This window comes from Oncorhynchus clarkii, unplaced genomic scaffold (assembly GCF_045791955.1).
Source record: "Oncorhynchus clarkii lewisi isolate Uvic-CL-2024 unplaced genomic scaffold, UVic_Ocla_1.0 unplaced_contig_7913_pilon_pilon, whole genome shotgun sequence".
Taxonomy (NCBI): domain Eukaryota; kingdom Metazoa; phylum Chordata; class Actinopteri; order Salmoniformes; family Salmonidae; genus Oncorhynchus; species Oncorhynchus clarkii.
Genome location: NW_027260857.1, coordinates 87,076 through 99,424, shown reverse-complemented (window position 1 = coordinate 99,424; position 12,349 = coordinate 87,076). Strand labels below are relative to the sequence as shown.

General features: G+C 41.0%; 1 long non-coding RNA gene across 1 annotated transcript; it reads right to left on the bottom strand.

Moving 5' to 3' along the window:
* Positions 1 to 849: 849 nt before the first annotated feature.
* On the bottom strand, positions 850 to 4,186 carry LOC139401939 (uncharacterized). The gene is made up of 3 exons (XR_011633189.1): positions 3,971 to 4,186; positions 3,606 to 3,776; positions 850 to 1,870 (listed from the first exon to the last, which is right to left on the bottom strand). It is a non-coding gene; the product is annotated as an uncharacterized lncRNA (long non-coding RNA).
* Positions 4,187 to 12,349: the final 8,163 nt, after the last annotated feature.

Sequence of the window (12,349 nt, the reverse complement as noted above, 5' to 3'; positions counted from 1 at the left end):
TAATATTAACATGCATTTATCCTGTTCAAAATCTGGAAACGTACAAACTGGACCAGTGACAGAAGAGATGTTCTTGATTGTGTTAGGCTGTCCTCTCAAAACCGGTTTAAGGTTAACTGACCTCAGATCAAAACATTCCACATTTCCTGTTTTGTTGTGGAAACAGTAGGAGTACTCTACAATTATTTTTTTTTGCTGTTAGGGATCAACTCACACTGACATTTTATCTTGGCCCTCCATTCTTCACTTGTAAAGATGACCACTTAAACCTACAATAAATACATGAGTGAGTAGTGAGTCCTCTCTGTTACAGCATGGCTGTAATGCATCACCCAAGTAGGTGTTACTGGTGGTGGGAGTTTGAGTTCGCCCCAAAACCGGTTTTATTTCACTTTGAGATCAAATGTATTTTGCCAGAGAGATCTGGTCCAAGTTATAACAGAAAACGGGAAGGAAACTAAAACATCCAACCAACTTTTAACAATTCTCATTTATTGATGGATTCAAAATATTTACAAGATAAGTTTGTGTCATAAAGAAGCACAATGTTAGATATTCATGGTGCTGTCTGTTTTAGTCCACTCTTTTAGCTGGGGTTTCACTGAATACATTCAAACAAGTTCAGTGTCACACCCTTTCTGCAGTTTCCTGTCACATCAGAAATGTGTTCATTTTCATTTCATTCATTTTCCACTGTGACACAAAGCACATGGCAGACTATTTGACAAGGGTCAAAGTTGATAGCTTATTACAATTAAACATCCCCCAAAATAAATAAATAAAAAGTAAACAACCAAACACAAAGACCAAACCAAAAGTAAAACAACTGTATTCCCAAGGTGGCTGCTTTTTATGTCTGTTATTTATTAGTGGTAATAATTGTATTGTTTGTCCGAGCTGTAATTCACAACTCTCAGTGACAGAAACCATTTACTTGTGCATTATGACTCTGGCACAGTTGCCTTAATCACAGTTGAGTGATTAAAGAACACCATTGTTCTTGTAGTTTCAGAGGAAACTTCCAAGTCAAACACAGCAAAAACACCACGTATAAAACCTGTGTGAAACAAAACCTAAATGTTCAAAATCATTTTCTGTCATTTTTCTAAGACATTTTCTCTTGTGTAGTGTACAAAACTCATATTGCTGCAGACATCCTGATCACATAATAGAAGTTTACACAGTCACAGTTTGCAGTTGGTTTGAAAATGACGGCCAAATGCACACTGTTCAGAGGTGCTAAGTAGACCTATGCCATAAGACTCTGTTCCAAAGCTTTTGCTGCCTTTTCTTTAAGACCTCTCAGGTTTTCCCTTGTGTAGGAGATTCCCAAAATCATATTGCTCCTGACATCCTTATCTTTGAAAATAAGTTTACTCAGGCACTCCGTTTCGGCACAGTTTCCGTAGGGAAAGTCATTTCTGTCCGTCTCAGGGTTTGCGAGAGAGAAAAGATCCCCACAGTTATTGCACGGCCTTCGGTCTTCATAACGATTGGCCTGGTGATTCCTGTAGAATGCTCTGCATTTTACGGTGCCAGGGAAGATGATACCGTTTCCCTGTTCATCATGTCTGAATGACAACACTGCATAAGACACATAGTCATGCCACACGTTTAGACATGACTGATTGATCATAATTCTCCTTGCTCTCTCCCCTCTGCAGGACAGGGATGCTCCATAGTACTTCACTGGTCTGAGGGCTCCAGGGGTTTCGTTGTAGCACACAGCTATGACAGTAGCCTCCAGAGTGTAGTAGTTAGTGTAGTTACTCTCGCCTTTTATTTTGGGGGGCAATTCCAATGCTTCCAGGAAACGTAGAAGATGTTTTTGTATTTTATCTTCGTCCTCATGACCACAAAACCTGACAGCCTGAAAACAAACGAAATGAAACATGCAATATTCTACAAATGATAAGATACATGGACATTACATGTTTTATATCATGTGTTTTATTGTCATTGTTTATTGCTAATTTTTTTTGTGTGGAAATTGGTCAAGGACAAAAGCTTCAGGTTAAATACAGTTGAAGTCGGAAGTTTACATACACCGTAGCCAAATACATTTAAACTCAGTTCACAATTCCTGACATTTAATCCTGGTAAAAATTCCCTGTCTTAGGTCAGTTAGGATCACCACTTTATTTTAAGAATGTGAAATGTCATAGTAATAGTAAAGAGGATGATTTATTTCAGCTTTATTTCTTTCATCACATTCCCAGTGGGGAATACACATACACTCAATTAGTATTTGGTAGCATTGCCTTTAAATTGTTTAACTTGGGTCAAACGTTTCGGATAGCCTTCACAAGCTTTCCCACAATAAGTTGGGTGAATTATGGCCCATTCCTCCTGACAGCTGATGTAACTGAGTCAGGTTTGTAGGCCTCCTTGCTCGCACACCTTTTTTCAGTTCTGCCCACAAATTTTCTATGAGATTAAGGTCAGGGCTTTGTGATGGCTACTCCAATACCTTGACTTTGTTGTCTTTAAGCCATTTGACCACAAGCAAGATTGTGGTCATTGTCCATTTGGAAGACCCATTTGCGACCAAGCTTTAACTTCCTGACCGATGTCTTGAGATGTTGCTTCAATATATCCACATAACTTTCTCTCCTCATGATGCCAGTCCCAGTCCCTCCTGCAGCAAAGCACCCACACAACATGATGCTGCCACCCCTGTGCTTCATGGTTGGGATGGTGTTCTTCTTGCAAGCCTCCCCCTTTTTCCTCCAAACATAACAATGGTCATTATGGCCAAACAGTTCTATTTTTATTTCATCAGACCATAGGACATTTCTCCAAAAAGTACGATCTTTGTCCCCATGTGCAGTTGCAAACCGTAGTCTGGCTTTTTTATGGCGGTTTTGGAGCAGTGGCTTCTTCCTTGCTGAGCGGCCTTTCAGGTTATGTCAATATTGGACTTGTTTTACTGTGGATATAGATACTTTTCTACCTGTTTCCTCCAGCATCTTCACAAGGTCCTTTGCTGCTGTTCTGGGATTGATTTCCACTTTTCGCACCAAATAACTTTCATCTCTAGGAGTCAGAACGCATCTCCTTCCTGAGCAGTATGATGGCTGCGTGGTCCCATGGTGTTTATACTTGCGTACTATTGTTTGTACAAATGAACGTGGTACCTTCAGGCATTTGGAAATTGCTCCCAAGGATGAACCAGACTTGTGGAGGTCTCAAATTTTTTTTCGGAGGTCTTGGCTGATTTCTTTTGATTTTCCCATGATGTCAAGCAAAGAGGCACTGAGTTTGAAGGTAGGCCTTGAAATACATCCACAGGTACACTTCTGAAGCCATGACATAATTTTCTGGAATTTTCCAAGCTGTTTAAAGGCACAGTCAACTTAGTGTATGTAAACTTCTGACCCACTGGAATTGTGATACAGTGAATTATAAGTTAAATAATCTGTCTGTAAACAATGTTTGGAACAATTACTTGTGTCATGCACACAGTAGATGTCCTAACCGACTTGCCAAAACTATAGTTTGTTAACAACAAATTTATGGAGTGGTTGAAAAACGAGTTTTAATGACTCCAACCTAAGTGTATGTAAACTCCCGACTTCAACTGTACATTCCATTTACACACTTACCAAAGTCAGAAGAATGGAAAATGGAGTCTGACGGGGTGGAGACATGTAATTGTGGAATGCCATTTGAAATCTTGTTTCTAATTCGTCCTTCACCGCTTGAGACTCAAAGAAGTCATTTGGAAGAAGACCGACCTCATGAATGTGACCTAAGAAAAAGATGCTGTGAAGCAACTTTTAACAGACATTAATAATTAATAACATAATTAATGAACAATGTATAACATAACAAGATCAATTAATAATGGTTTGTTCTGGAAACAATTAATTTGTAACCTGATGAAATGTATAGTAAACCAAAAATGTGCTAAATGTGTGAGAATGTATTTTAGGCGTTTGATTAGTGTATTTAATTAGGCGATGTGTACCTTTTCCACGTAATCTTCTATTCTGTCAACTCCCACGCACAGGGGACTATTCCATAACTTTATAACCTGTCCAATAAATGCTGTTCCTGATGACTTTAAGCTTTCTCCATTTATTATCCTCCGTTTCGTATATGTAGTTGTTGGTTCCCTTAAAAGTGGTATTGTAAAGTTTAATAAAGATCACGTACAGTAAGTAATGATTGTATTTTAAATGCTGTTCAAACCCAATTCAAGCAGCCCTACTCCGTTTGAGCTGTTATCCCATTTGCCCTCATAATGAGAAGGTAAGTTGTGTTTCTTTATTTTACACTGTCTTCTTTGTTCTCTTCAGCACACAAATTGGCATTGTTTGTTATAGTTGTGCAATTTCACTAGTTAAGCAATTTAACAACTCTGATCAACTACGACACTAGGTAATTAACAATTGAACTTTATTACAATAATTTGAAAAACAGCTTAACACAAATGAAATACTAAATTCTACAGCACAGTAACCTAAAAAATGTGCTTTTTACTCTGGAAATAAATCTGAATGTTAACTACTTCTGAACACCTTAAAGGGATTGTTCAGCGTAATTACATTTTTAGATAGTTTGTTTTCTTAGCTTGAATGCAATATGTGAATAAGAACTAACTGTAATCCACAATTTGGTTTCCATTAACTAGCCACTGCTAACAAATGACAGTTGGCACTACTTTCAAGTCAACCTCTCATGGGTATCGACTACCATGCTAGTCGATACCCATAGACTTCCAGTTGGCGAAACAACCTCTAACTTCCTTCATACTAGATGGACACAGAGACATAAACACTATATCTCCAAGTTCATCTGACTCTGGGGAAGTAGATAAAGGGCCTCATTGCCAAAATGCCTAGTATCCCATTAAATCATGCCATAATCATTGCAAAATAATGTAAAACCAAGTCATTGAGTGACAATCAATTTAAGAGATGATCTGGACATGACATTTAAAACATACGGAAAGGGGTAAAGGGAGAGCTTTTATTTTTGGGTCCTAAAATGCTTATTAGCATTAGTTGTAAGTGGCTAGTTAATGAAATAAAAGTGTAGATTGCAGTCTGCCCTTGTCCATAGACTGCTTTCAAGATAAGGAAACACATTTGCTGAACTAACTATTTTAATAATATCTACAATTATCTCACAAATGCAAAAATCATAGCATATATGTATAGATGTATATATTAGTCTATATTTATCTTGCACTATCATAAGTGATCCCAATTGACACTAACCTTTTTTTAGGTGGTACCTGCCTCTGTAAATAGAAAAATGAATCTTTAACAACTTAATGTAATATTAACATGGTATTAATAGTAATATTAAGATGATTCATATTGTAATTTGTATTATTGATTTCTACTTACGGAGCTGCTCATGATTGCCGTGGGTGCTGAAACCAAGCAAATTAATGACTGGGAGTTAAAATGTTTTAGGGCGGGGCACAGAAAAGAAGAGAAGGAAGAAGTAACATCCATACAGATTTTAACATGTTAACTTACTCAGCTGCAGTTGTGTTTTTCTGTTGGATATTAAATCAATAGGCAAAATGACATTTTGACGTGGATCCGGAAAGCTAGTAGCTATTTTGGGCATGTTACGCCTTCATACCTTAGTGCAGTGCTCACTGACAAGTAGTATCTGGGTTATTGTTGTCTGGGTTATTACAGTAACCCAGACACGTCACAGGGCTATAAAGCTGAAACATGCCCTTACAACTATGGTAGTGAGAGGAAGTCGAGTCGTGCATGGGAAAGGAGGGAAGTAGGTGAAACTGGGCCCACATTCTGCTAATATTCTCATCGATGAAGCATCTGATCTCAATACATTTTTCTGTTCCCAAAAATATAATTTTATTTAAAAAAATTATAGGGGCGGTGTGAGGTCCAAAAAGGTGGTTTGGTGCCTGAGGGAAACACCATACCATAGAGGGTTACCAGTATGTTAAATGTGCAACCAGAGGGAAAAAACTATAGACCACCTTTACTACACACACAGAGACATCTACAAAGCTCTCACTTGCCCTCCATTTGGCAAATCTGACCATAATTATATCCTCCTGATTCCTGCTTACAAGCAAAAACTAAAGCAGGAAGCACCAGTGACTCGGTCAATAAAAAAGTGGTCAGCTACAGGACTGTTTAATTGCACAGACTGGAATATGTTCCGGGATTCTTCCGATGGCATTGAGGAGTACACCACATCAGTCATTGGCTTCATCAATAAGTGCATCGATGACGTCGTCCCCATAGTGACTGTACGTACATGTAATGGATGTGAAACGGCTAGCATAGTTAGCGGTGGTGAACGCTAAATAGCGTTTCAATCGGTGACGTCACTTGCTCTGAGACCTTGAAGTAGTAGTGCCCCTTGCACGTTTCACAAGGGCCGCGGCTTTTGTGGAGCGATGGGTAACGATGCTTCGTGGGTGTCAGTTGTTGATGTGTGCAGAGGGTCCCTGGTTCACGCCCAGGGACCCTGGGCGAGGGGACGGTCTAAAGTTGTACTGTTACATACATACCCCAACCAGAAGCCATGGTTAACAGGTAACATCCACACTGAGCTAAAGTGTAGAGCTGCTGCTTTCAAGGAGCAGGTCTCTCAATCCGGAAGCTTATAAGAAATCCTGCTATGCCCTCCGACGAACCATCAAACAGGCAAAGCGTCAATACTGGACTGAGATTGAATCGTACTACACCGGCTCCAACGCTCTTCGGATGTGGCAGGGCTTGCAAACTATAACAGACTACACAGGGAAGCACAGTCGCAAGCTGCCCAGTGACACGAGCCTACCAGATGAGCTAAATGTTCGCATAGAGGTAAGCAACACTGAAACATGCATAAGAGCATCAGCAGTTCCGGACGACTGTGTGATCAAGCTTTCTGTAGCTTACGTGAGTAAGACCTTTAAACAGGTCAACATTCACAAGGCCGCTGGGCCAGATGGATTACCAGAACGTGTACTCCGAGCATGCGCTGACCAACTGGCAAGTGTCTTCACTGACATTTTCAACCTTCCCTGATTGAGTCTGTCATACCAACATGTTTCAAGCAGACCACCATAGTCCCCGTGCCCAAGAACACTAAGGTAACCTGCCTAAATGACTACAGTGCTTTGAAAGGCTGGTCATGGCTGGTCATCAACACCATTATCCCAGAAACCCTGGACACCCTCCAATTTGCATACCGCCCCAGCAGATCCACAGATGATGCAATATCTATTGCACTCCACACTGCCCTTTCCCACCTGGACAAAAGGAACACCTATGTGAGAATGCTATTCATTGACTACAGCTCAGCGTTCAACATCATAGTACCCTCAAAGCTCATCACTAAGCTAAGGACCCTGGGACTAAACACCTCCCTCTGCAACTGGATCCTAGACTTCCTGACTGGCCGCCCCCAGATGATAAGGGTAGGTAACAACACATCCACCACTCTGATCCTCAACACTGGGGCCTCTCAGGGGTGCGTGCTCAGTCCGCCAAGTCTAGGTCCAAAAAGCTTCCAGAATTAGACTGCCAGTCTCATCTCACCTACTGGTACAGGGCTCATATTGAATTTGGAGAGATACCAAGTGGGGAAGATACTGCCATCTGCTGGTGTAAAATTAAAACACAGAGCAGTACAGAGCTGATGAAACTGGGTTTATTCTTAAATAAGAACTGAACAAAAGAAAACAGAGCAAATGTAACGAAGCGGGGAGGAGCCTACCTGGATTTGTCCAATAAAATCGTTTGTGTTTTCCTTTTGGAGTAAACGGTTTCTGTTGCAAAATGTTTTGCAACAGACAAAACGTTTTGCAACAGAATCGGGATAATAATTACATCCCTAATGTCCCTGGTGCAAGGTTTACTCGATGGCTGCTGGTTAATGTTGCCCCTGAAAATGTTTTCATAAACTGCTTGTAATTCATATTTTTATTCACACACGTGGTTAGTCGCTTTGACTTTGCAACTTGGCCAGATAGTGTCGACCCTTCCTTCTGTCGAAAATAGCAATATTATTAGTTTACAAACACTCAAGTACTTTAATATAAATGTAATCATAATTTCAGTGGATTCTGTAAGTCTATATGCCACCCTAAGTTTATTGGCTAGCTAGACACACATGCTGTGATGGAATAGGTTAGGTAGTTTAGTTATAAGTTGCATGACACTACACTACCACTTCCACAATCAATCGCCAGGTGGCAGCACCAACTGGTCAGGTGCTGTGCTCTGCCAGGAATTCTTGATTATGCACAGGTGCAGGTGATCAGTCAGTGTGCCAGTTCTCAGAGCTGTGAGGCTGCTGGAGTTTCAGGTGCATGTGGGCCTTTGGTTTTGGATTGAATGTTTTGGTTTGGGGCCTTTTGTAGTACATTTTTTGTGTGGTGCCCAAAATTATTGGATCCTTTGATAAAGATGAGCAAAAAATACTGTATAAAAACAAATACAAATACTGAGCTATATTGTATGCTCAACATTTTAAAAAACAAAAACATTTTATATTAACAAATTTGCTCAGAGAAAGAGATTTTGTTAAACAAGTAATAAAAGAAATCTCAAAAGGATAGCAATGATTGGATCCCCTGTTTTCAATACTCCAGCACCCTCCCCATGCTAGGATAACAACGTTGAGCCTTTTTCTAGAATGTTTTATGAGATTGAAGAACACATCGGGAGGGATCTTAGACCATTCCTCCATTCAGAATCGTTAACAGATCCTTGATATAATTTGTCTGTACTTATGGACTGCACTCTTCAATTCAGACCACAGGTTTTCAATGAGGTTCAAGTCCGGAGACTGAGATGTCTATTGCAAAATGTAGATTTTATGGTCAGTTAACTATTTCCTTTGTGGATTTTGATGTGTGCTTGGGGTTATTGTCTTGCTGGAAGATCCACTTGCGGCCAAGTTTCAGCCTTCTGGCTGAGTATACAATAGGTGTAGACCTTACAGTGAAATGTGAAATGTTTACTTACAAGCCCTAACCAACAGTAATTATTTTTATAAAAAAATAGGTATTAGGTTAACAATAGACAAGTAAAGAAATAAAAAAACAGTAAAATGACAGTGAAAATAACAGTAGTGAGGCTATATACTGGTGGTACCGGTACAGACTCAACGTGCGGGGGCGCCGGTTAGTCGGGCTAATTGAGGTAATATGTACATATAGGTATTGTTAAAGTGACTATGCATAGATGATAAACAGAGAGCAGCATCAGCATAAAAGAGGGGTTGGTGGGTGGAGGGTGGTGGGTGGTGGGTGGCGGGACACAATGCAGATAGTCCAGGTAGCCAATGTGTGGGGGCACCGGTTAGTCGGGCTAATTGAGGTAATATGTACATGAATGTATAGTTAAAGTGACTATGCATAGATGAGAAAGAGAGAGTAGCAGCAGTGTAAAAGAGGGGTTGGGGGGTGGCGGGACACAATGCAAATAGTCCGGGTAGCCATTTGATTACCTGTTCAGGAGTCTTATGGCTTGGGGGTAAAAGCTGTTGAGAAGCCTTTTGGACCTAGACTTGGCGCTCTGGTACCGCCTGCGATAGCAGAGAGAACAGTCTATGACTGGGGTGGCTGGGGTCTTTGACCATTTTTAGGGCCCTCCTCTGACACCGCCTGGTGTAGAGGTCCAGGATGGCAGGAAATGGTTCACCAATTACTTTGCAGACAGAGTTCAGTGTGTCAAATCGGAGGGCATGCTGTCCGGTCCTCTGGCAGTCTCTATGGGGGTGCCACAGGGTTCAATTCTCGGGCCGACTCTTTTCTCTGTATATATCAATGATGTTTCTCATGCTGCGGGCGATTCCCTGATCCACCTCTACGCAGACGACACCATTCTATATACTTCCGGCCCGTCCTTGGACACTGTGCTATCTAACCTCCAAACGAGCTTCAATGCCATACAGCACTCCTTCCGTGGCCTCCAACTGCTCTTAAACGCTAGTAAAACCAAATGCATGCTTTTCAACCGTTCGTTGCCTGCACCCGCACGCCTGACCAGCATCACCACCCTGGATGGTTCCGACCTTGAATATGTGGACATCTATAAGTACCTAGGTGTCTGGCTAGACTCTAAACTCTCCTTCCAGACCCATATCAAACATCTCCAATCGAAAATCAAATCAAGAGTCGGCTTTCTATTCCGCAACAAAGCCTCCTTCACTCACGCCGCCAAACTTACCCTAGTAAAACTGACTATCCTACCGATCCTCGACTTCGGCGATGTCATCTACAAAATTGCTTCCAACACTCTACTCAGCAAACTGGATGCAGTTTATCACAGTGCCATCCGTTTTGTCACTAAAGCACCTTATACCACCCATCACTGCGACTTGTATGCTCTAGTCGGCTGGCCCTCGCTACATATTCGTCGCCAGACCCACTGGCTCCAGGTCATCTACAAGTCCATGCTAGGTAAAGCTCCGCCTTATCTCAGTTCACTGGTTACGATGGCAACACCCATCCGTAGCACGCGCTCCAGCAGGTGTATCTCACTGATCATCCCTAAAGCCAACACCTCATTTGGCCGCCTTTCGTTCCAGTTCTCTGCTGCCTGTGACTGGAACGAATTGCAAAAATCGCTGAAGTTGGAGACTTTTATCTCCCTCACCAACTTCAAACATCTGCTATCTGAGCAGCTAACCGATCGCTGCAGCTGTACATAGTCTATTGGTAAATAGCCCACCCATTTCTCACCTACCTCATCCCCATACTGTTTTTTTATTTATTTATTTTTCTGCTCTTTTGCACACCAATATCTCTACCTGTACATAACCATCTGATCATTTATCACTCCAGTGTTAATCTGCATAATTGTAATTATTCGCCTACCTTCTCATGCCTTTGCACACAATGTATATAGACTCCCCTTTTTTCTACTGTGTTATTGACTTGTTAATTGTTTACTCCATGTGTAACTCTGTGTTGTCTGTTCACACTGCTATGCCTTATCTTGGCCAGGTCGCAGTTGCAAATGAGAACTTGTTCTCAACTAGCCTACCTGGTTAAATAAAGGTGAAATAAAAAAAATTTAAAAAAAGGAAGCTTAGCCCCAGTGATGTACTGGGCCGTACCCACTACCCTCTGTAGTGCCTTACGGTTGGAGGCCGAGTAGTTGCCGTACCAGGCAGTGATGGAACCAGTCAGTGATGGAACCAGTCATGCTTCAATGTTGCAGCTGTAGAACCTTTTGAGGGTCTGAGGACCCATGCCAAATCTTTTCAGTTTCCTGAGGGGGAATAGGCTTTGTCATGCCCTCTTCACGACTGTCTTGGTGTGTTTAGACCATTCTAGTTTATTGGTGATTTGGACACCAAGGAACTTGAAGCTCTCAACCTTCTCCACCACAGCCCCATCGATGAGAACTGAACACAATAATCTGCTTGGGCTGGCCGACCAAGGAGACGGAGTTGGACCTGGACCTAGGTACGGTTGCTGTTTCATTGAGGTACATGCATACAACACGACCTGCATACTCTGACTTCTCATGTAAATGCACACAGTATTAAATCAGGTTACAGACCATTTAGCTTTGCCTAGGATCCATAGGTGGTTTTGTAACACTGTTTGCCGAATGGTAAAAAATATTATTATAGGCCTGCTGCCTACTTGTATTAATTCTTCTGAATGCACACTCTACATTCAAACGTCAAAAAATATATATATATATTTTTTAATATTCAATGCAATTTTGACTATTTCCTGGTGAGCTATTGCCCCATTTGCAAACAAGGTTTCTCCAGTAGTTTCCTGGTTAAATAAAGGTTAAATGAATAAAATGATGCGCAGTAAAACTCTTGAGCATGACCAGAAAGAGTCATCTTCGCCATTTTAGTGTTCTGTGGATCCATGGTTGGTCTACATTTGTATATTTACATTTTTAATAGAAAAATCAACTTATATTAAACATGTTTTTTTATTTATTTAACTAGGCAAGTCAGTTAAGGACAAATTCTTATTTTCAATGACAGCCTAGGAACAGTGGGTTAACTGCCTGTTCAGGGGCAGAACGACAGATTTGTACCTTGTCAGCTCGGGGGTTTGAACTTGCAACCTTCCGGTAACAGGTAAACACATTATCAGTCAATAATATAAGACAATGGGAGCACTGTGTACGTCTTAAATAGTCTGCCTCATAACTTTTATACTCTTTCCACCGTGATCAACTGAGTGACTCAACTTTTTTTGTAAATATTAAATAAATTTATTGCAGCATTAACCTGTTTTTTTTCATGGATTTACTTGTTATGACCTTCCGGTTACTAGTCCAACGCTCTAACCACCTGCCTCGCCATGTCTAACAAAACAAAACACAGGTATTAACAAGAAAATACTCAGACATACAAAAAATACAAGAAAACACAGATA